Below are 20,191 nucleotides of genomic sequence, written 5' to 3' on the forward strand. Positions count from 1 at the left end.
AGCACCCAAACCCAATCACCTGGGAAAGGGGAGGGGCAAAGCACATGAAAGTAGGAAGAGAGCAAAAGGAGCAGCTGTGTTTTGTTTTGTTTTGTTTTCCTTTCCTTTCCTTTGTTTTTTAAAATCTGTTTTATCTCAAAAACATTCAGAGAGCAGACAAGAGACCTGTGGTGTTTCTAGAAGCAAAAATCCCCTTTTGCTTTTGCTGCAGCTTTTAATGTTGAACTGATAACGGCACCAAGCAAGTAACTGAAACTTCTTCAACTGGAATTAGTTTAAACACGCTCACCGTCATCTGCAAACACAGAGAACCAGCATTCACTAGCCCTAACCCTAACCCCAACCCTCACCCTAAACTCTAACCCTAGCCCCAGCCCTAGTCCCTAAGCCCAACCCTGGTTCCCGAGAACTTCATTTCCAGGCATGCTCTGGGCGCTCAACATGGCCTCCCGGAGGTCCGGAGGCCCAGAACTACATTGCCCGGCATGCTCCGGGCACCCAACATGGCCTCCCGGAAGTTCGGAGGCCCAGAACTACATCTCCCGGCATGCTCCGGGCAGTCAACACGGCCTACCGGAAGCCTGGTGCCGGAAAACTACACCTACCAGAATTCCCTGGACAGCCAGCACGGCCAATCAGAGGCCGAGTTTTCGAGAACTACATTTAACAGCGCTCACTGTAACCCTAGCCCTTCCCGCCCTTACACAAAAAAGCCTCAAGCCCTATCCCTAAACATCCTCGAAACCCCTACGGACCTAACCCAAACTATTTACCACACTAAACCCCTGAAGTCCTATGCCTAAAACCCCTAACCCAATAAATTAAGACGCTCAAATCCCAAACCCGCAAAATTGAGATGCTCAAATCCCAAACCCCCTTCCAAAAAAGAAAAAGAAAAATCAAGAAAAAAAAAAATCAAACAAAACAAAAACAACAAAAGGGGTAGATCTGGTGGCATCTGCCCTGTAACCCTGCAAAAATCACGAGGGACCTAGAACAACAAAGCAAACGCACAAAATAACATTGACATCCTATCCATAAATGTGCTATAACAATTAATCACCTCCAAAGAGCTTCAAGCAATAAATGCACATACTACTAGATCGGTTTCCTCTAAAAGATCGTACCAGACCCTGACCCACCAAAAGAACCCTGCATGTAGCTAACAGAAGCATCAACAAAGCACTGACCCCAAAGAGCAGCCCGGGCAGAAGGAGCTCTCTGATGCCGTGCCTGGGGCTCCTATACCATTTGGCCCCGCCCAGCACCCAAACCCAATCACCTGGGAAAGAGGAGGGGGCAAACCACAAGAAAGAGAGCAGGAGCAGCAGCAGCTGTGTTCTTTTATTTATTTATTTATTTGGTTTTTTTTGTGCCTATCCCTAGTTTACAGCATGCAGAGTGCAGACAAAAGAACTGGGGTGTTTCTAGAAGCAAAATTTACCGTATTTATGCCTCAGCTTTGAACATAGAAAGGACAATACAACCAAGAAAGTAAATGAAATATTTTCCACGGGAATTAGCTCAAACGTTAGTGTTAGGTCAGAGGTTGGACTCAATGATCTTGAGGTCTCTTCCAACCTAGAAGTTCTGTGATTCTGTGTGATTTACATATGAAGAAAAATCTAGGAGCGTAGGAAATTACACAGCAAAAAAAACAACGACGTAATAAGCAACGCGCATGCACGGCCCCGCGGCCGCCTGCAGTACTCGTTTTCCACCAGCAGGAGGCGGCAGAGGGCGCCCCCGGGCCCCACCGCGCATGCGCCCCCCTCGGCCGCCTGCAGTACTCGTTTTCCACCAGCAGGAGGCGGCAGAGGGCGCCCCCGGGCCCCACCGCGCATGCGCCCCCCTCGGCCGCCTGCAGTACTAGTTCTCCACCAGCAGGTGGCGGCAGAGGGCGCCCCCGGGGCCCCACCGCGCATGCGCGGCCCCCGGCCGCCTGCAGTACCCGACTAAAACCAGCAGGTGGCGGCAGAGGGCGCCCGCGGGCGTCACCGCGCATGCGCGCCCCTCGGCCGCCTGCAGTACCCGATTAAAACCAGCAGGTGGCGGCAGAGGGCGCCCCCCGGGCCCCACCGCGCATGCGCGCCCCTCGGCCGCCTGCAGTACCCGATTAAAACCAGCAGGTGGCGGTAGAGGGCGCCCGCGGGCGTCACCGCGCATGCGCGCCCCTCGGCCGCCTGCAGTACCCGATTAAAACCAGCAGGTGGCGGCAGAGGGCGCCCGCGGGCGTTACCGCGCATGCGCGCCCCTCGGCCGCCTGCAGTACCCGATTAAAAGCAGCAGGTGGCGGCAGAGGGCGCCCGCGGGCGTCACCGCGCATGCGCGCCCCTCGGCCGCCTGCAGTACCCGATTAAAACCAGCAGGTGGCGGCAGAGGGCGCCCGCGGGCGTCACTGCGCATGCGCGCCCCCCGGCCGCCTGCAGTACCCCTTTCCCACCAGCAGGTGGCGGCAGAGGGCGCACGCGGGCGTCACCGCGCATGCGCCCCCCCCGGCCGCCTGCAGTACCCCTTTCCCACCAGCAGGTGGCGGCAGAGGGCGCCCGCGGGTGCCAACGCGCATGCGCGTCCCCCGGCCGCCTGCAGTACTAGTTCTCCACCAGCAGGTGGCGGCAGAGGGCGACCGCGGGCGTCACCGCGCATGCGCGCCCCCCGGCCGCCTGCAGTACCCCTTTCCCAACAGCAGGTGGCGGCAGAGGGCGCCAGCGGGTGCCAACGCGCATGCGCGTCCCCCGGCCGCCTGCAGTACTCGTTCTCCACCAGCAGGTGGCGGCAGAGGGCGCCCGCGGGTGCCAACGCGCATGCGCGTCCCCCGGCCGCCTGCAGTATTCGTTTTGCACCAGCAGGTGGCGGCAGAGGGCGCCACCGGACCCCACGGCGCATGCGCGTCCGCCGGCCGCCTGCAGTACTTGCTTCCCACCAGCAGGTGGCGGCAGAGGGCGCCCGCGGGCGTCACCGCGCGTTGCGCGCCCCCCGGCCGCCTGCAGTACTCGTTTTCCACCAGCAGATGGCGGCAGAGGGTGCCCACGGGCGTCATGCGGCATTCGTGGCGCCCGGCAGCCTGCAGTACTCGCTTCCCACCAGCAGGTGGCGGCAGAGGGCGCCCCCCGGGCCCCACCGCGCATGCACGCCCCCCGGCTGCCTGCAGTACCCCTTCACCACCAGCAGGTGGCGGCAGGGGGCGCCACCGGACCCCACCGCGCATGCGCTCCCCCCGGACGCCTGCAGTACTCGTTTTCCACCAGCAGGTGGCGGCAGAGGGCGCCCGCGGGAGTCACCGCGCTATGCGCGCCCCTCGGCCGCCTGCAGTACCCGAATAACAGCAGCAGGTGGCGGCAGAGGGCGCCCGCCGGTGCCACCGCGCATGCGCGCCCCTCGGCCGCCTGCAGTACTCGTTTTCCACCAGCAGGTGGCGGCAGAGGGCGCCCGCGGGAGGCCTTGTCGGGCGGATCACAGCTCGCCTACTGTGCCATTCGGAGCTTGGGGCTGTATTTTTTCCAACGTATTTGCTACCCACACCCCGCGGGGCAGCTTGTCTTACAAAGAATTCTCTCTGTTAATATTCTCTTTAAGGCGGGCACGAAGCATCCACTGCTCTTCTAAGCAAGCAACCTTCCTTCTGTGCTCCCTTCGGGATGCAGGACTATGTGCACTCAGATTTATTCCACTCATTTTTCTTCCCCTTTTCATTGGCAGTCTCCAAGGACGCCTGGCTTTCTTCTCACAGACTCGCGTCCGTTTCAGTGTAAGGCATCTTTTCCCTCCGCTGCTCTAATCCAAATTCAAATTATCCAGATAAAACAATAGCGAGGTAAGAGAGAACTGTCTGAGTTAAAGTCACCATCTTTCTGTAACTAATTTAGCAGACAGCTGTACCACATCAGAGGAGGAGGTTTAGATGCTAACCAGGTCAGGCACATCACGGTCAAGTGAGCGCCCCCGGAATCACTAAAGCAACTTAAGGAAGAATCTACTAGAAGAAAGCTGTCTCCTCTTACCACCACCTATTTAAAAGATAGTGTAGTACAGGCAGTTCTACGTGCATAAAACCACATACACACAGTATACCTGACCCAAGTAAATTCCCTCTGAGAAGTCCACCATTAAGCAAAAGAGGTGTATTGTGGTGACATACAGCTGCCGTGTAATGATCCTGAAGGGATGAATCGCCCTATGTATTCCAAGGTACTCCTGTGGTTCGTTTGTTTTTTTTTTCAAGTACGTTCCCGCTAAGAAAAGAGTTCAGAATTGTTTATAACGAGTTCGTTCCAAGTGTCACTTTCTCACTTAACGTAGTAATAAAGATACGCTGCTGCTTTTGGATTTTATTTCCTTCTTGAATCTCACTGGTGTAATTCCAATGGTCAAACAACCTCTTCCAGAAAGACCAGCCCACTGCTTCACAGGAAAAGGAAAAGATGTCTCACACACGCTGGCTAGTACTAAAAAGAGTAATAGGAAGAGAAGTTCAGGCCATCAATGTAAGTATGTTTCCCTGCCTCTTCTGCTGGCTGGTCAAGTGGAATCCTCAGGACAGCCCCAGTACCTTGTGAAGAGCTTCTTAACGCCAGCACAACTTCAACCTGTCTTTTAAAAGAAAGCTGTTAAAGGAGCAGGAGACTGTTTTTAAATGAGAACAACCGAAAATAAAATTATCTGAAGAGCCACTTACTACTGGCATATTACCGTTTAAAAGGAAAATATTAATTACGTGCAGGTGCTCCAGTCTTCGTTGCATTTTCTGTGATTCACAACATTACCTTTGAACAAAAGAGTAAGAGGAACGGAAGGGAGGATATTAACTCGGGTAACCAAGGATTTGGTAAGCTGGAACTTGGTGTCTTTAACACTTTAGCCTTGGAGCAAAAATGTACACCCTGTACAGGCTGAGCTGACTGATGAGGCAGGTGCTCCAGGGTACGTGCTACCGGGAGGTAAGTAACAAACACATTCCGCAGCTATTACCAGAAGTGGGGTTTCAGGATATGCAGACTGGTTTCACAAAAAATATTAGCGGTCTGTTGGTGACAGACAATTTGAGGAATTCAGCGCTGCCCATTACAGACTCCTCAGATCAGCACTTAACGAGAATTAATAAAACGGTTTATTTTTTATATATATATATATATATATATATATATATATACACACACACATATACACACACACACACACACACCCCTATGTTCAAAAAAATGCATACAGTTAAAATATCAAATTAGTGATCCGGTAACAACACTGTTCAAAACCAATCTCTTTTGTATGAACATTAAAATAAATGCACACTTTTAAAAGCATTTCTTTTTAGTGCTTCCAAAGCACAGCGTGTGCCAAGGCAAGGCCACCTGAAGAATCTCCGTCCTCCTCACGGGATGAAAGAGAACTGAAGTCAGGGACCTGGGAAGCCTCAGGTGCGCTTTCATAATGTCTGCAGATAAAAACAGAAGAGAGTCTGAGGTAGATTGTTTAGTAACCACCAAGTGGTAACAGTCACAGGGCTGTCTTTAGCTTTCATTAACACAACAGCAGTTTCTTTACTCTCGATCTACGCTGAATCTCAAGTTTAAAGGCATGGCTAGCAGTTCTCGGGAACAAGGCCCTCGTCTCTGTGCTGGCAACATGCAATATTACCAGTGCAGGTGTTTCTGGGAGTTTTGTTTGTTTGTTTGTTTTTTTATTGGGGGGGGGGGGGGGGGGACACAACAGATGGGATCTCTCCACAATGCAGACACTGTGTGCATTTGACAGTGCCCCATTTTAGTGCGATCCACTGCCTATTGCACGTAAAACGGCTAATGACAGTATTCAAGTGAGTAAATTCTCACCACCTGCAGGAGGGGCAGCAATGGTTATTTTTTTCAGCCTGTTGAGCAAAGAGCACCCTCCACAGGAAAAAAGCCACACCTTTCATAGCACGTCCCTAAGGTTACAGCCCAGCTTCTGCCGATAGAGGTTCGTAAAGTTAAAGCTCTGCTGCTTCTTCTCGGACTCTGACAGTAAGATCACTTGACCGCCAGGATGGCGAGGGCAACAGCTACGTCCTCTTCCACTCTTCTGCGGCACAGCAAACTCATTCCCGGTCCGTATTCCTCTGGCTGGTACACTATTATCTACCGTTCACCTGATTAACTCTGTTGGGTAGGCTGTTGAACTCTAGCTCCTCTAGCGTTCTCTCTAAGTGCTGTATTAAGACACGATTTTTAAACCTAGGGAAGTAATTTCATTTCTTCTTCCAAAAACAGCAGTTAAATAACTCAGTATTATTTGGCCACGACAAACAGTATTAGCGGAGGCTCTCTGTTTCCAGCATGGAAGAGCTTCCCTCATTTCTGACATCAGAATGGCAAATTTAATTTGATACAGCCATCTTTCCCCAACCCACGCAAATTCTGGGTCTTTCTTCCATAACCACCCGTATCTTTCTATTTCACACTTCAGCTCTAGGTAACGACCATTTACTTCAGAAAATACAACGGCAGTTTGACCGCTGAAACTGTAATAATTTAGGTATGTCAAAACAAAACACTTGTTTTGGAAAAGACTGAGATTTGCTATCATGAACAACGTTAGCGTTTAACTCCGAATCATTCGTATCTATACAAACCTTGCTCCTTCCCTTATAGCAAATTCAATGAAATACTTCTGAGTTTCCATCCGTCCTTGTACGTACCTCCTCAAGAAGAGAGAAGATTTTTTTCACGATCTTAAAGAAGAGATCCAAACAGATATTAGAAACAGATCTTGTAAATGCATTTTCAGTAAATCTCAACAGCCAAAGGAAAAACAACAAAGCCTAGAGTTTCCCATTTCTGCATACAGTAATGCACGTAAGAAAAAAAAGCCAGCATACCAATAATTTGAAGTGATATCGATTAGCTGATATTCAAATGTAACGCTGAATTTTGTTCTCTTAAAAGAGCAGTATCTAGAAACACCTGCCCTTGGAAAATGCAGACTAGGTTTAATCAGCAGAGAAGCCTTGTATCTCCACGAACACGCTGCCATGATCAGCAGTTAATAGAAACAAAGGGATACCGAGCCATGTTTCAACCTAGAGCTGTCATTTTTGAAAGCAGAGGTTTAAGATAACTACTCTTTACAAGATGACCGATCTATGTGGAGCATGAGCACGATTGTCTCGTATAAAGTTTAACAAAAAAAAAAAAAAAAAAGTAGCGCAAAAGAATGAACCGGACACCTTAGATGTGAAACAACAGTATTTCTTCATTGGTTTCTGTGTTTTCTTCTCTGAACCAACTATGAAAACACGAATGGTGCTGTGACTAAGCCTGCTTAAGAGTGCTGCAGTAAGGACGGTGAGGATATAAAGTTGGACTCTGAATACATGTACTTACTTTCTTGTTCTTCCACTACTTGTACACGAGTAATCAAAAATCATTCCAAATCTGAGGTTTTATTTTCAAAATAGATCCTCATTTCAAGAAAAAGTCTTCTGTACCCCTAGCCTATTTTTAATACACTAATAAAGAACTTACTTCTTCCACGTTTGCAAACCTCTTTCACCACTCTGATTTTAATACCAGCATCGCTTCCCTCCAACATTGTAGGTGTTATTTTAAATCAATTTGGCACAGATTCAGAAGTAGACTCCATCACTCGTTTTTGGTCATCTCTAGCCACGCTGTAATTTAGAGGCCCTCGAACAAGTGCATTGGTACCAGGTTTACGATCCAAGCCATCTTTGCATCATTTAAGCAATTGAACTCATCATGTAGAGAGTCTAAGTCACCAGGTGACATTTCATCCTCTCCCTTAACAGCTGGAACCGAAGAAGCCATTTGCACAGACAAGCCATCAATTTGCTCTTCCAGCAACTGACAGTTTTCTGCTTTCTTCTCTCCATTACCATCTTGGACAGTACTGATACCAGTGTCTGAAAATTAAGAAGGAGCTTAGTAGTGCATATAACTGCAGGATCAAAAAACACAGAAGGACATTATTCTGCATCCCTTCTTGTTGAAAGTACTGTGGAGAGAGTTACTCAGCACTGTCAGATCACTTCAGTAGTTTTATTCACCCTTTGACGCAACCACAGGAATACCTCCTTTTGGGCTGCTACCGTCTCATATGACTGTCGTGAAGTTATTTGCTGTATTCCCATTTCAGTGACTAAAGCAAACTAAAGTTTCCCCTCCTTCCCCCAGTTCCAGCAAATTTTTCTTTCGACTCTGCTGCAACAGGTGGGTAAATTACTATTTGTGAGAAATTTAAAATTTTTTTTTTTTTTTTTTTTTTACACACTTTCCTTCCCCACTTCTCCCTTCCCCACTATAGAATACACAAATGAGAATTAAAAGCTGAAATGAAATCCTTGCTACCGCCAAACCATCGTGGTGAAAGGTTTCAGCACTTTTTAGAAACAGTTCCAAATTATTGCTCATTCAGGACTTCGTTACCTATAGCAACAGCCTGTTTGTCTAAGCCGACCAAAGAAATTCAGTCCCAATTAACTCTAAAACTTACGTGTCCTTTTGAATTAACACAGAAAGCACGGAGACCTTTTTTTTTTTTTTCCTGCACACTATGTCCATTTATGACCACACAAGTTCCTGTACTACAACAACTCCAACACACCTTTATTTGTTGGCATGCCTTTGAGGTTCAGATATGGTGACGGAGATCCAGCAGCACAGGGTGGCCCTTTCCCACCAACATGGTTTGTCACAACAGTGACTGTGGCCGTCGCAATAGCGGCGACGTGCTACGCCTTCTCTCTTTAGTGATGCTGGAGTATTGGGCTCTCCAGGACGCTTGATCTTATTCTGAGGCCCAGCAACAAATTTATCTGCTTCATCTATCATCGTACCCTGAAAAGACTTTTTTTTTTTTTTTTTAATATAAGTAAAAAACAATTGCTTCGTCAATTCACTACCAGAGTATTTGCCTCCGTGTTACAATTCAGTTACTTTTCAAATAATGATACAGCAGACAGCAAGACTTCTCCTACCTTCTCATCCTGTTTGAACAGACTGCCAAGTGTATGAAGAAGCCTTTTTGGTTGATCTGGATCAATCTCCCGAAGGGGTGAAGGCATCATTTTCAACTACTCCTGATGATTTCCCCTTTGAGCAACAGGAACGCCGTGAAGGCAGTCTGCAGCAGAACAAGGTATCTAAATTTAGTCTACCTTAAGACTAAGGAAATACAAGCCTCGCATGCTTCCATTTCCAGTGTTAGCATTTAAGATCTAGAAATCACTATTTCCTCCCTCTACAAAACAAAGGAAAAGCAAAAGGCAAATAAAGCCCCTCTTTCCTTTCACCATCACTATAAGAACATCTACTGCATCCTGTTGCACAGGAAAGCTCACCCATGAAACTGAATTTTCAAATTCCAAGCACGCACAACATGTTTTGTGACAGAAGGCAGAAATTTCATTCTTTTCCTTCGGAATCTAGGGAAGGACGACTGACCCAAGAAACGATGCAAAGTCTACTTCCTCTCCCACACCGAGGACAGAAACACTACTTAGGTGAATTAAATAGCTGTACCAGAATATTAATAAATAATTGTGTCCATTTACCTTCATCCTGCCCCACGATATCCCTGCGTGTTTTCAGAAGATTGGTTCTCATTCCGGTTAGCTGATCTAGAAGATTGTGACAAGACATATCATATGCATTTCTGAATGCCCGTGGCTTCAAATCCTAGTTTTATAATAAAACAAGTAACTTTCAGTTAACCCGCGAGTTCTCACGCACAAAGAAATTGCTCTGTGGGCTGTACTACCGTTAACTACTAAAAAAAAAAAAAAACAAAAAAAATTCCAAAACAACTTCAGACATTCTGAACGTATTCTGAAACAACTTTCTTTCCATCTCTCCGGAAAGAGCTTTCCTCCTATCTGTGACAAAGGAAAAAAAAAAAAAAAAAAAAGTTGTGATCGCGGGAGTCGTTACACAAAGCCACACTCTGTGAATTCACTACTACAGTTAAGATCATTTTTAGTCAAAAATACCTCGGCAGCAATGCTATCACTGCAAACATAGCGTTGCCAAAAAAAAAAAAAAAAAAAAAGAAATTCAACTCAAGATATAGGAGAGGGCGAGCTAAAAGCACAAATAACATGACCGATGGAGGCTGCAACAACCACCTGGTAGATGGTTGTCCACAGCCCTCGGATTGCATGGTCGTCTTTCCTGACAAACGAATACTGGAAGAACAGAAAAGATACACCGTGTGTCCGCAAAAGCCTTCGGGGAGACTACTGAAAGGAAAACCAAACCAAAAAACTAGGAACAGCAAGTGGCGTATACGTCAGTTTTGTTAACAGAGCACCACTAATGTACCAGGAATTTCCACATTCTTCGCCCCTCCTCTACCTTGAAAATGTCACCCAATTCTGTCAGTGTCTTCACCATCAGCATTTATTTATTTATTTCGTTTTTCACGTGGACATCCGAGGAAAACATTGAGTACCCTGTCATCGAGGAAGAAGAGGAGAGGGGGGAAAAAAAAAAAAAAAAAAGAGAGATGAGGGGGGGAAGAAGCACTGCCATTCCTTTCCTCGGTAATGCGAGCAAAAAGCTCAGGCGCTCAGCAACAACGTGCTTTGAAAGATAAAACACAGAAGAAACTGCACGTTATTTAGTCTCAGCTACAGAGTCACGTGTATTTGTACCTGCTCATTTATTCATCTGCCAGTGTATTTTAGTACAAACGCTACAGAACATAGAAACCGCAAGGTTACTACTACCTTTTGTGACCGACGCGATCTTTGGCAGGAACAGCTATCGAAAAAGAACCAACAAAATCCCCTTCGTCGACAGCCATCCGAACCTTTATCGTCTAACAGCAGTCCTACAAACATCCCCTGGGATGCTCAACTCCTGAAACTTTCTGTTCAACTTGAGGCAGAACAAGCCCTTACCCTGGGCACCTTCACCCAGCTCTCCACTGCTAGCAGAGTAGCACCCTGATACTGTCCAGGACGCGCTGCAGCAGCCTACTCGCTTACGCGTATTTACTGCAGCCTGGTTCGAGACGCGCACAGAGGGACCCACGAAAAATCCACCCTTTCCTTCAGAGAAGTAAATACATACATACATACGGACGACACGGTAAGGAAGAAAAGCTGAACACACAGCATGCGGTCCTTTACCGTGGGGCAGATCCAGCATCAGCACAAGGAGCTTTGGGGCACGTGAGCGATCATCTACACCGGCCATCGCGACAAGCCAAACTCACGCACACGAGCCTCGACCTAAAAACACAGAACACATTAAGTTCCTTTATAGCTTATGGAAGTAACAACCAGCATCTTAGATGCAGTTGGATAGTTGGATTGCATCAGCTTAGGGACTGCCTCCTTCAAAACGCACAGGGGGGTGGGGAAACCAGTCTTGGAAACCTGTTGCCTAACAGGAAGGAGACTGTTGTCTTCTCCTCCATAGGTGACGTTCTTCCAAGCATCGTCCTGCTCCTGGATTTTACCAGCCGCGACGGGATGGTCCTACCGGCGTGAGTCGGGAACGCTTCCCACGGGGTTTCTGTGACACTGAAGTAAGTTTTCCGCAGGTACAAGTAACGCAGCACGAGACGGCAAGGAAGCTAAGGCACCGTCTGCAGCACAGCACGTGTGCGATATTGGGCCTGAGGGGACCAGTCAAAGCCTGCAGTAATCGCTGAACAGGTGGGCAAGCAGGGAGCCCTACGGGAAACAAAGCTCACGTTCTGCAAAGCTCTTTTCCCGTCAAGAAGACGGCCTTTTCTATTCAGCGCATTTACTGAACTTTAGGCTACTTCCCATTCGCTTTGGCAAGTTAGCCTTTGCGTAAGCCAAGAGGTTTTAAACTGCCAAGCACCACTGATGGTTCTTGTTCTCCAACAACAGGGAATTTCAATCAGGGCACTCGTTAACAGGAAAGCCTGGCTCTGTTTCACACAAATCACGTACCTAAACCACGGAGACAGGAGTCTGCAGGAAGAACTCTTTAAAAGGTGAACTTAAAGAGAAGGATACTACTCATTTTTCCACAACTTCTGCAAGGACTGCGGCAAAAAAAGGCTGAACCAGGGACGTCTCTATCATCATCCCCTCTAGAATTCAGCAACTCCATACAGTTATGGGGCAAATACCACAGCTGCAGCGCAAGACAAACAAAGACCTCGAAGGTCACGTTTCTGCCTGCGTACCGAGTTCCGCTGGGAAGACCCCCCACCTCTGGAAAGACCCCCAGCCGCTCAACTCCCAAGCAACGTTGCCACGGCCAGTGCTTACGCAGAGTTTTGCTCTCTCTCGCTGCTCAGTACAGGCCCAAGGCCTCCTTTATTGCACACAGTTCAAGCAAAACTCTTGGGACATAACCAAGAGACAGACAGACAGACAGACAGAAATTGCCTCTCACGTCTGTCCTCACTGACCGCAACCAGCGTCCTGGAAAGCCCCGCAAGCACCGGTCTATTCCTAGGACAACTCCGAAAGCTGAGGCGGGACAAAGTTTAGCCTCTCGTACCAAAGACTGAGCAACAGACAGAGCCTGACAGGCCAGTTCATTCTAGGTCTAAGAGGCTACTACGACTCGGCAGGCACTACGTGCCTTCCTTCCCTTTGCGCTTCCCAGCGCCGAGCAGCTCGCGCTTCCGCAAATTCAATGAAGCCTTGGAGCCGGGGCTGCAGGAAGCTTACGAGCACGCCTTGATTCCACCCCGAGGTCGCTGCGACTTACCTGGGCAGTCGGGACGGACGGGCTGCTCTCTCTCCTGAGAACCCTGCGACCGCAGCACGCCAGCTGCGGCTTTCCTCGCTTTACCCGGTGCGCCACCTTCGCTCGGCAACAAACCCCGCAGGGGTCCTAGCGGCGGGGAGCTGCTTCTGCCCCGGTGAACCGCAGCACAAGGAGAGAGCCGGCTGTCAGGACGCAGGGAGAGGAAAGCCTCCGAGGCGCGGCGCGGCGCAGCCCAGCCCAACGATCAAGCGCAGCGAGGACCCGCGCCCGGCCTCAACACCCCCCGCCCCTCCCGGCCCGACGCTCCGAGGAGGCACCCCCGGAGGCTCTCGCTCGCCTCACCGCCGGCAACCGCGCTCGCCGCCAGCGGCAACCTGCGCCTCCCGGCGCGCACGGCCCGGCCCCGGCCCGGCCCCGGCCCGGCCGCGCAGCCCGGAGCCCACGTGGCCGCCCGGCAGCGCAGAACTACAGCTCCCAGCATGCCTCGGGACGGAGCACTCCAGCCAATCCAGAGGGGCGTCGGCCACGCGCACGCAACGGCACCTCCTCCTGCTGCCCTCTCTGCCCCCCCCCGCCGCCGCAGCCGCCCCCCTCTCCCCTGTCCCCTCTCCCCCAGCCCCCCGAAGCCGCCCCAGCTCCTCTCGTGCTCCGAGCATCTCCAGCATTTCAGGAACTGGAACCCTGGAACCGCTGACGTCTGGCACGTGTCAGAAACGTGGCAGGAGACGTACTCTGCTGTCGCAAGGCACTTGCAAAGCCGGCCCGACAGCTGAAGCAGACTCACACAGTCCACCGAGCAACTCGGGGCCCCCACTGCTGTCCACTCACCCTCATGCTTCGTTCAAGCTTCCGTGCCTACGCCCTGAGCTACAAGAAACAAAGAGAGAAGGTCACATCCACAATGGATACGCAAACAGTGCGGCACATGCAGAGGACTCAAACACAGAGACCAGAGCCAGACAAATAAAACAAACAAACAAACAAACAAACAAACTGAAGTCCACAAATGCCACAAGGCCATGAATGCATAGCAGCCCCGGCAGGGGTAATGGCAGACATACCCTTTGCAGATGAAAAAGGTGACCCTGCTCAGTCTCTTGGTAATACTGCACCAACACGGTCAAGCCTCTTGTAGCATGTCATCAAGCTGGTTTTAGTCCTCTGGAGAGTTACACAAGTGGGTTGATTCATCTAGAGATTAAAATACAGATCAAACACAGGAGCGTATCCCACCATCCCAAAAAAAAAGTGAGCCAGCAACCTCTGCTACATATCCCTCTATGAAGTGAATTCCAAGCCCTTAGAATTCCAGAAATCCATAGACTCCAGCCTGCCTAGAGAACCCGGCAACTGACTGAAGGAAAAACAAAGCACTTACCCCCAAAGAGCAGCCCAGGCAGAAGGAGCTCTCTGACGGCATACTTGGGGCTCATATACCTTTTGGTCCCACCCAGCACCCAAACCCAATCACCTGGGAAAGGGGAGGGGCAAAGCACATGAAAGTAGAAAGAGGAGGAGCAGCAGCTGTGGTTTATTTACTTATTTATAAGGCTTAGCTCAACAGCATGCAGAGGGCAGACAGGAGAACTGGGGTGTTTCTAGAAGCAACAATCCCCATGCTTTCGCTGCAGCTTTGAATATTGAAAGGACAACACAACCAAGCAAGTAACTGAAGCTTTTTCAGCTCGAATTAGCTCAAACTTTTATTTACGCAGAAAGAAAAATCTAGGAGCAGAACAGATTATACGCCAACAAAATCAATTCCGTTCCACTCGCAGCAAAAATCACTTCCTTCAGCAGGCTATCTGAGAACCAAAAGGCTATGCTGATGGGTCAAAACACACTACAGGACACTGGGGCCGGGCCCTCCGCTGCACCCACTTAAAACCCATCCCTATACTCACCAAGGTGCAACCCCAACCCGAACACAGACGCAGCATTTCAGCCTCAACACAGTTTCCAGAACTGCTGGAAAGCAAGCTTCATCCTCAGCGAGGCGTGCTCAGGCTGCACAGGAGGGGGCTTCGGGCACCTCTTTGCCTACCGAAGAAGACCGCCATCAGCACCTGCTTTGTTCCGATCCTAAAGGCTAACATCACAGCCCACGTCGCCTGGGACACCTGATAAACAGAAGAGAAAGCAGCCATACCGTTTTCAAGCCGTCCCTGCACGTGTCGCTCCTCGATGATCTGCAACCTCCTCTCAAATCCTCAACCGCTTCTGTGGAGAGCCTGCCATGGCACCTGCAAAGCAAGACCCTTCGCAGTCACCTCGTGCTACTTGGCAGTTCTGCTCCAATCCAGCTCACAAACAGCCCGCCCTTCCCGTGCTGCTCTTCAGAGTGCAGCTTGGCCCCTCTGAGCCTGTGCGACACACCTGTGAAACAAAAAGAAAAGCATAGGCTGAAGCAGCATCCAAAGCCACAGCACAGCTGGGACAGTTACTCTCATCTGCTCCCTAACCTCTGCTCCCTCACCTGCCCTCGAGGCAGATGCTTCCATCTGCTCTCTTAGGCCAGCTACAACACCCCTGAAATATCAACAGGATTTTTACTGTACTTTGTGCAGTTAAGTAACTGCAGTGACAACTGCACCCCTAAAGTACCTGCTACATCTGTTCATCGCTCACCTTGCCAAAAGCAGCTCCGGTCAAGTCCCGCGTTGTACACTGTGTTTCAGCTTTAACAAATGAAAACGGTCACAAGATAATCATTCAGCTGCCAGCATTAGCACCCATCCCTCAACAACACAAAGGGACCCCGTTTACAATATTATCATTTCAAAACAGCAGCCCCCATACCTCAGCACACCTCAGAAGTAGACCAAGCCAGTCACCGAGCTGCCTACGGAGCGCTGAACAGTTCCGGAAGGAGCTCTTTCCTGTGACAGGTTCCTCCAAAGGTTTACGCTCTACTGGGGACAGGAGAGAAATAAAAATAAAAGTTTCAAAAACCCCTTATCTGTAAGCTTTCAAGATTCCACAGACCTCCTCCTCAAGCACACCGTTCAAGCACTATGCGAGCAGCTGCTCACAAGCAGCTCAACTCTTCCCCCCCACACGCACATCTGACAAACACCACAGAGATGACTGTGCCTGCTGCCCTTCAGTACGTGCGCAGAGGCAGACCAGATGTCTTCGCCAACACAGTCCGGACAATGTATTAGCACACCCATGCACTGCCACGTTAGCTGTCATCACTAACTGCCAGGCAGGACAGCTCCAGACCAAACACATACACACACAGCCACGCCACAAACACTACAAACAAAACACACAACACAAGGCGCAAGAAAAAGTGACCCCCGGAGGGAAGCCCTATGGCAACAGCAAGTCACAACAGGTGCTCTGCACCAGACCCAAGGAGAGACTCAAATGTCACGACACGCGACTGGAAGACACTGCCAGAACTGGGGTGATGGAGGCCTAAAAAGCCTTCCTTCAAGACAAGAGACCAGAAGGATGGGGACTGAAAACCCCATATGATTCAAAGATCGAAGCCGAAATTCCTTTAAGCGGTATATTCTTTATTGCAGCGCTGGATGCACGGGGGGATCTCTCCACCTATCGTGCATACCCAAAGCAGAAAGCAGTCTTGAATTTATACAATCAATCTATCAATATTCTACTGGCGCCTATACATATTCATTGCCTACCCCCGCCTTCCCTCGCTTCTCATGCTAATTAGCCTTTTGGCACCTTGCGCCTGAGTAGAGCCTCCCAAGAACTGTGGGCAGGGGCCTTTGGGACGTGGGCAGGGGTCTTTGGGAGGAAGACCCCGAGTCTTCCTCACATTGTACTTTTCACCTTTGGTCAGGAATCCGCTGAGTTGGCATGTTTCTTAATCGCAAGAGCTGGCTGTTGCTAATTCTTCCCTTTGTTGTGTCTTTATAATGAATTCCAACGTCCAGTTTTGAGATTTATAGTCCTTACATTTGTTTCTCTGTCCGTCTGCCGCTTCCTTATCGTGAGTTCCGGTGTCTTGTTTCGAGATATACAGTCCTTGTCTGGGGACTGTCCTTGCCTCCCCAATACCTCCTTAATCACATAAGACGACGCTTAGGAAATCAATTCCCAAGCAAGAGCTCCTGATGCGGCCCAGATGACTTCCACAAGAGCGAGGATGGAAACAGGTGCGATCTCAAACCGAATATGATGCACGAGACCTGAAACAGAACTGCACTTCAAGCAGCGACTGCAAGACAAGAAGTGCTCGGATCAGAGCCACGATGACAAAACAAGCACTGAGGCCCTTCAGCACCGCTACCAAGTCGCCTGTCTGGTCTGTCCAGTGTAAAAAGCTAGAAGGATATCAAGACCCGAGAAGCACAGAACAGACGCTGCAGAAGCAACACTACAGGACAGACGAACAGAAGGAAACTGTCCTGCCTGGCGCACGCACTCACGCTACAAAATAATCCCGCTGCTTCTATTAGCCTGGTGACCCAGCCACAAGCAGCCTGAACGTGACCCAGCCTGAACCACCCTCGCAGCGGCACCAAGTATTTTCAGCCAGCTGGCTCCACGCTGCTCTGGCTCCCAGCTCCCATTAGCCACCCCAGATATGCAAATACCAGGTGCCCCCCAACTTAGCTCTCAGGTTGCTGCATGGTAAATTCCCTCCGCCTCAAGAAATACACAGGCACTGGTCGTCATCTTAGTCAATTGCCAGGCTCATCATCAGCTGCAAAAACAGAGTACCAGCATTCACTAGCATGCCGGTCATGATGCCCACCTTCTCCACAACGCTGACTACTGCTGATGCAACATACAACTATGCTCACCTGTTCCTCTCCAAATCCAAGCTCCAACAGTGCAACCAGTATCATCCACACCACCTGGGAAAACAAAGGGATTAAATGATCGTTGCGTTCACAACACATCACCCAATGGTGTGTTTTTTTTGTTGTTGTTGTTTTTGTTATTGTTGTTTTTTGTGTGTGTGTTTCCTGTATTTATTTATTTTTTAGTCTGCTTTAGCTCAACGGCATGCAGAGTGCAGACAAGAAAACTGGGGTGTTTCTAGAAGCAACAATCCCCACGCTTTTGCTGTAGCTTTGAATATTAAAAGGACAATACGACCCAGCAAGTAACTGGAACTTTCTTACCTGGAATTAGCTCAAACTTTTCTTCACATTGAAAGAAAAATCTAGGAGCAGAACAGATTATACACCAACAAAATTGAGTCCATTTCATCCCCAGAAAAAAAATCACATGCTCTCATCCCCTCCTGTACCTCAGCCGCTTGCCTACCCCACGTGGCACACGCTTCCATCTGTTCTCTTTACCCACTTATAGCACCTCTAAAAGGCAAACTGGAATTTTACTCTATTGGCTGTAGGAAAATAACTGCAGTGACAACCGCGCCCCAAACTGAGCCAGCAGCCCCTACTAAACATCCCTCTACTAAGTGAATTCCAAGCACTTAAAATCCAGAAATCCATAGACTCCAGCCTGCCTAAACAACCCTGCAACGGACAGAAGGAAAAACAAAGCACTGTCCCCAAAAGAGCAGCCCAGGCAGAAGGAGCTCTCTGATGGCATGCCTGGGGCTCATATAGCATTTAGCCCCGCCCAGCACCCAAACCCAATCACCTGGGAAAGGGGAGGGGCAAAGCACATGAAAGTAGGAAGAGAGCAAAAGGAGCAGCTGTGTTTTGTTTTGTTTTGTTTTCCTTTCCTTTCCTTTGTTTTTTAAAATCTGTTTTATCTCAAAAACATTCAGAGAGCAGACAAGAGACCTGTGGTGTTTCTAGAAGCAAAAATCCCCTTTTGCTTTTGCTGCAGCTTTTAATGTTGAACTGATAACGGCACCAAGCAAGTAACTGAAACTTCTTCAACTGGAATTAGTTTAAACACGCTCACCGTCATCTGCAAACACAGAGAACCAGCATTCACTAGCCCTAACCCTAACCCCAACCCTCACCCTAAACTCTAACCCTAGCCCCAGCCCTAGTCCCTAAGCCCAACCCTGGTTCCCGAGAACTTCATTTCCAGGCATGCTCTGGGCGCTCAACATGGCCTCCCGGAGGTCCGGAGGCCCAGAACTACATTGCCCGGCATGCTCCGGGCACCCAACATGGCCTCCCGGAAGTTCGGAGGCCCAGAACTACATCTCCCGGCATGCTCCGGGCAGTCAACACGGCCTACCGGAAGCCTGGTGCCGGAAAACTACACCTACCAGAATTCCCTGGACAGCCAGCACGGCCAATCAGAGGCCGAGTTTTCGAGAACTACATTTAACAGCGCTCACTGTAACCCTAGCCCTTCCCGCCCTTACACAAAAAAGCCTCAAGCCCTATCCCTAAACATCCTCGAAACCCCTACGGACCTAACCCAAACTATTTACCACACTAAACCCCTGAAGTCCTATGCCTAAAACCCCTAACCCAATAAATTAAGACGCTCAAATCCCAAACCCGCAAAATTGAGATGCTCAAATCCCAAACCCCCTTCCAAAAAAGAAAAAGAAAAATCAAGAAAAAAAAAAATCAAACAAAACAAAAACAACAAAAGGGGTAGATCTGGTGGCATCTGCCCTGTAACCCTGCAAAAATCACGAGGGACCTAGAACAACAAAGCAAACGCACAAAATAACATTGACATCCTATCCATAAATGTGCTATAACAATTAATCACCTCCAAAGAGCTTCAAGCAATAAATGCACATACTACTAGATCGGTTTCCTCTAAAAGATCGTACCAGACCCTGACCCACCAAAAGAACCCTGCATGTAGCTAACAGAAGCATCAACAAAGCACTGACCCCAAAGAGCAGCCCGGGCAGAAGGAGCTCTCTGATGCCGTGCCTGGGGCTCCTATACCATTTGGCCCCGCCCAGCACCCAAACCCAATCACCTGGGAAAGAGGAGGGGGCAAACCACAAGAAAGAGAGCAGGAGCAGCAGCAGCTGTGTTCTTTTATTTATTTATTTATTTGGTTTTTTTTGTGCCTATCCCTAGTTTACAGCATGCAGAGTGCAGACAAAAGAACTGGGGTGTTTCTAGAAGCAAAATTTACCGTATTTATGCCTCAGCTTTGAACATAGAAAGGACAATACAACCAAGAAAGTAAATGAAATATTTTCCACGGGAATTAGCTCAAACGTTAGTGTTAGGTCAGAGGTTGGACTCAATGATCTTGAGGTCTCTTCCAACCTAGAAGTTCTGTGATTCTGTGTGATTTACATATGAAGAAAAATCTAGGAGCGTAGGAAATTACACAGCAAAAAAAACAACGACGTAATAAGCAACGCGCATGCACGGCCCCGCGGCCGCCTGCAGTACTCGTTTTCCACCAGCAGGAGGCGGCAGAGGGCGCCCCCGGGCCCCACCGCGCATGCGCCCCCCTCGGCCGCCTGCAGTACTCGTTTTCCACCAGCAGGAGGCGGCAGAGGGCGCCCCCGGGCCCCACCGCGCATGCGCCCCCCTCGGCCGCCTGCAGTACTAGTTCTCCACCAGCAGGTGGCGGCAGAGGGCGCCCCCGGGGCCCCACCGCGCATG

The 20,191-nt window shown here is 49.6% G+C and overlaps 2 long non-coding RNA genes across 12 annotated transcripts; both read right to left on the reverse strand.

The window, feature by feature from the left end:
* Positions 1-4,249: 4,249 nt before the first annotated feature.
* On the reverse strand, positions 4,250-9,763 carry LOC311426547. 6 transcript variants are annotated; one of them, XR_014686828.1, is made up of 7 exons: positions 9,548-9,763; positions 8,972-9,117; positions 7,500-7,897; positions 6,674-6,706; positions 5,349-6,184; positions 4,690-4,763; positions 4,250-4,586 (listed from the first exon to the last, which is right to left on the reverse strand). It is a non-coding gene; the product is annotated as an uncharacterized lncRNA (long non-coding RNA). The 6 variants fall into 6 exon arrangements; XR_014686829.1 differs by having other exon boundaries at positions 4,250-4,763; positions 9,548-9,762; XR_014686830.1 differs by having other exon boundaries at positions 4,250-4,763; positions 5,349-5,431; positions 6,608-6,706; positions 9,548-9,753.
* A 1,470-nt stretch (positions 9,764-11,233) lies between these two features.
* On the reverse strand, positions 11,234-18,265 carry LOC311426545. Of its 6 annotated transcripts, none has more exons than XR_014686817.1 (10): positions 17,798-18,265; positions 17,474-17,527; positions 15,492-17,373; positions 15,321-15,370; positions 14,842-14,935; positions 14,597-14,732; positions 13,754-13,883; positions 13,521-13,559; positions 12,693-12,838; positions 11,234-11,513 (listed from the first exon to the last, which is right to left on the reverse strand). It is a non-coding gene; the product is annotated as an uncharacterized lncRNA (long non-coding RNA). The 6 variants fall into 6 exon arrangements; XR_014686818.1 differs by having other exon boundaries at positions 11,234-11,674; XR_014686819.1 differs by having other exon boundaries at positions 11,234-11,920.
* Between the last annotated feature and the right edge of the window lie 1,926 nt (positions 18,266-20,191).

Source organism: Aythya ferina (genome assembly GCF_964211825.1).
Source record: "Aythya ferina genome assembly, chromosome: W".
In the NCBI taxonomy this organism is placed as follows: domain Eukaryota; kingdom Metazoa; phylum Chordata; class Aves; order Anseriformes; family Anatidae; genus Aythya; species Aythya ferina.